General features: G+C 38.8%; 1 protein-coding gene across 1 annotated transcript in view; it reads left to right on the top strand.

Moving 5' to 3' along the window:
• The window catches only part of IMMP2L (inner mitochondrial membrane peptidase subunit 2), a 1,062,180-nt gene that overhangs the window by 610,564 nt on the left and 446,921 nt on the right, over window positions 1–4,695 (top strand). The window lies entirely within an intron of this gene.

Raw genomic sequence — 4,695 nt, forward strand, 5'->3', positions numbered from 1 at the left:
GATTCAGCCATAGACACAGCTTTAAATGTTTTTTTACATACCTTGAGGTATCAGGCATGGCTCATGAATGCTCTGATTCTGGGGTGGATGGAGCATCTCAGAGGAGCATGGGAGGGGGGGAGTGGTGCTCAGTGGAGAACCCAGATGTGGGCTGGAAGTACTTCTGGTCCACTTCTGGGTCCACTGCTGAGTGCATGGGGGCACATCCTGTGGCCCCCCCCAGCTCAGCAATCACCACGGGGGGACCCTGGGTGCCCCCCCAGACCCAAGAGGCACCAGTCAGTGAGCTGGGAGGGTGCGGGGGGGGGGGTATATGTTTCCCAGCTGACCCAGAAGTGGACCAGAAGTGTTTCTGGTCCACTTCGAGGTTTGCTGCTGAGCACACTGGGGACCCCCCTGCACTCCTGTTGGACACTCCATCTGTTCCACCATTTCAGCGTTCACGAGCCACCTGGTACCTTGAGGTATGTAGAAAAAACATTCAAAGTTGTGTCTATGAATGAATCATCAAATCTTTCAAAATCTCTCTGAATCAATTCGGAAGGTTCTGATTCAATTCAGAGAAATTAAAGGGTCTTCTAATTCAATTCACATTGAGATTTGGCCATTAAAGCAGGCCGAATCTCTGCTGAATCGAATCAGTGACCAAAGCTTCAGAGAAGACTGAGAGGGAATTTGATAGCAGCTTTCAACTACCTGAAGGGGAGTTTGAAAGAGGACGGTGCTAGACTATTCTCAGTGGTGGCAGATGACAGAACAAAAAGCAATGGTTTCAAGTTGCAGCAAGAGAAGATTAGATTAGACATTAGAAAGAATTTTCTTACTAGGAGGGTAGTAAAACCCTGGCTCAGGTTACCCAGAGAGGTTGTGGAATCTCCATCCTTGGAGGTTTTTTAAGACCCAGCTAGGAAAGCTTTGGCTGGGATGATCTAATCGGGGATGGTTCTGGTTTGAGGAGGGGGTTGGACTAGGTGACTTCCTGAGGTCCCTTACAATCCTGATTTTCTGTGATTCTATGATTCTCAGGACTGATTGTCCCAGGCTTTGACTTGGATTAATTCAGACTTGAATAAAGAAATTATCTTGAATTAGCCCCAACTGTAGCAGAGGGAATGGGAGGAAGGTGTTTTCATGATACTTTATAGGTACTTACGGAGCGACAATGGACTTGTATGGGGAAAGGCTTTGTCCTGGGGAAAAATTGTCCTTGGTTTTAAGCCTTAGGGTAGAGTTAAACGTTACCTTTAACCTACACAAAGAGCTCTTAAGAAAGGAGTGTCCATGAAAACTAGTGCTAAGCGACCTCTGGGCATCTTAAAGTTACAGCACTTTGGGCAAGGTTTCTCTTTGAGCTGTATCACCTAACCCATATTACAGTAATGTGCGACAGCTCTGTGGAGATAAATGATTAATTTACAGTCCTCTAGCATCCCAGGCTGCACCATCCCCTCCTTCCACCTCCTCCTGTTTTGTATGGATAAACTTTCTACCCATGAAACTCTTCCTCCCAGGGAATGGTACTAACACTAATCCAATTCCTTCTCCCACCATTCAGGGTATGACCCTGTGCAAGCAGTGCAAGTACCTAGTATGCAAGCAGTGTAGGCAGCTAGCTATTGCCTACCTACCTTTGCCAAAAACAGGCAATCAGAAGCAAAGAATGAGCCTTTTGCTTCTGCTGCCAGCTGCCTGGGGCAGCACAACTCCTGTTGACCAGTTCCTCTACCCCCAGCCCCACGTTTCTTACCCAATCCTAATTCATTAACATGTGAGACTTTTCTTAGTGTTTTTTTAAATTCTTTTTTATTTCTTTCATTTTTATTCTTTGCGTTTTATTTTTTTCATCTCACTTCAGGGGCTAACGTCCCTCATTTCACCACAGTCCCCATCCTTCCCAGTTCTATGATCCTGCCCCTGCAACCCACCTCTCTGACTTCACCCCCACCTACAGCAGGTGTCTTTTAGTGGCAAATCACAGTTCTGCAGGTCAGAGATGGCATTATGGGTAACTTATTTGTGACAGCTCCAAGCTTGTTCTTATAGTAATGCTGCTTAACATAAACAGCACTTAGTATAGCCTAAGGGTAACATGTAACAGTACCCTTTAGGTAGCTTCAAGTGGCCAAGTAGCCATAGAACCCCGATTTGCCAGAGGATCATTTATGGTTGCAAGTATTGAGCTACTGTTGTTAAAATGACAGTGCTTATATTTGTAAGGACATTTTCTCTTCCTTGTGTTTCTGTAAATTTCTGTATTTTGGTCTGTACCATGTATTACATATTGCCTGATTAAAAATAAATTTTTACTCAAAAAGTTGAAAATATTTTTAAGATTAAGAGTACAAGAAAATAGGATTTTATAATCTGTCAGTGGAGTGCAGTTAATAAAATGAATTATTCTTTTTTTTCTAATAAAGTCTTTCTATATCTTTGTTTTACTTGATAGATGCACAGTTGTTGTAATCACCTTCAAATTAAACTGAGATGCACGTAATCCTTGTTTTACTGAATTGCTTATTTGATGTCTTCAGGTACATTCTGTGTTGAAATTTCCTACCTATTTATATGTAAATAGGCAAGCTTTCTGTAATTGGCACTAGAATAGCTTGCTAGCAGACCAGTAATCTAATCTAAGTAGCACATTTTTTCTTCATTATCCATTCATAATGGCATTCGAGGTCAAACTGTTTGATCCATCTGCCAACATTACTTTTCTGTGTAATAATAGAGAAAGAAGGATACTTTGTTTTAAGGATTAAATATAGCTATTTTTCAATACTGTACAATGTTCAACATGGCACTACAACTGAATAGGGAGCAGAAAGTTATCAGGTTCTGACTGCCAAAAAAAAAGAGATTTAAATTGTTTCCCTCAACTATTGGGAGGGAAAGAAGAAATGGTTGAAAATGGGAGTAATCTAGTTGAGAATTAAGACGCATTTTATCTTGCATTAGACAGATAAATTATAGTTTGGCCAATAATATTTTGATTTTTATCCCTTAGTAGTTCCCTTAATGAAGGCCTGATTTAAAACCCTCTGAAATCAGTAGTTGACTTTTCAATAACTCCCATAGACTGGATTAAGCATCTGGGCTGCTTGCAGATATGGAAAAAAAACCCAAACCAAAACAGCCCTTTACTTTAAATTTGGCATGCCCCCATGTTGAGCCCAGTGCATGCCCAGAAGAGGCAGTTGCACCCAGCTTTCCCCTTTATGTGCACTGAACTTCTGTTCTGTTACAGGTTTAAACTGGTTTCTGATCACTTAAACCAGTTTATGTGCAACTTCTGTCTGTAGCCTTAGTGCTTGTAAACTGATGATGTCCTTAAATTTATGCCTATTCATGTTTGAGGCTATAGTTGACCTTTATACATTACTTATACCTAGAAACTTATACCTCTGTGCCTAGATTAACTACAAAGGACCCGAATGAGAATTTTAACAGGATAAACAAAGAAAAGGTTGGTGTAATAAGGCAGCAGTTTGACACTAGAGTCTTTAAAATTATATTGTACAGCTAAAATAAGATTTGACACAGCTTGTATATATTGGTGTGCTCATTGGTGACAATTAATATGGGGGAAGGGAATGGATTTTGGGGAAAAAATATCAAAGATTCTAGCTTCAGGAGCAATGTATTTGTGCTAATACATTCATGAGTAATGTGAATGGAAGACACCACTTCACTCACCTATCCACATTTGTAAAAGGTTCTCCATTCTTCCTCATCAACTCAGAAACTTGTCAGCAGAAATTGCCTAGGGTACCTCTCTTGCTTTTGGAAATTGAATCCCAGTTTTCTTATATAATCTATGTGAAAGTGAATTATCAGCAAGCTTTTTTTAAAAAAGAATATTGACCTGAGTGGGCATCAGAAAATGTATTACAGCACTTATAAGTACTCTTATAATAATATTGAATGTTCTCATATTCAGATATATTGCAGGTGTCTTCCAGGTGCTACCATTAGCATTTTGCAAACACTAAATAGGACTTCAGGTTCAGTCAGGACTGGGGTGAATTTTAAATGAGAAGTAGGAAAAGTTTTTAAATCAAATGTACAGTAATTCTTCCCAATAAATGTCACTGTTCCAAAAATTGAAAATACTTCAGTATTTGTTATTAACAAGATAACATGCTTAGATAGCTCCACAAAATGTTTTGGTATGTTTTATATATTGAACCAATTGAGCTTTTTAAAATGAATGATATATGGGTGATCCAAATTTAACAATACGTTAATAAGATTAACTCCATTTTTAATTACATATCATTGAAGGTTAAAATAGGAAATGTGAATAAACATATAAATGCTAAATAATTGCATAAGGAACCATTTTTTTGATAAAGGTATGCTATTATTGTCATTTTGTACAATAGCATATTGAGGTAAAGAGATGTTAATTAACTTGCTTGAGTCAGAGTTGGAGCCAGGACATCACACCCTACTGACTTCCCACCCTATTCTTTATTCCAAAGAATCCTTCTAACCTTCAAACATCAGCTAATTTAAGAAAAGAGAAAACCTGTATTCAGATACTCAGAAAAACAAGATGTACAATTTAATTTCCATTTCCATAAGAAAATATATTTAACTTGCTATGTTGAGGGATAATCGATATAATATGATATAGACTATATGTAAATTTAGAGATTTAAATCAATCTGGCTTTTACCTTGCACCAGATGCTAA

Source organism: Gavialis gangeticus, unplaced genomic scaffold (genome assembly GCF_001723915.1).
Source record: "Gavialis gangeticus isolate Ggan-Ray unplaced genomic scaffold, GavGan_comp1, whole genome shotgun sequence".
Classification (NCBI taxonomy): domain Eukaryota; kingdom Metazoa; phylum Chordata; order Crocodylia; family Gavialidae; genus Gavialis; species Gavialis gangeticus.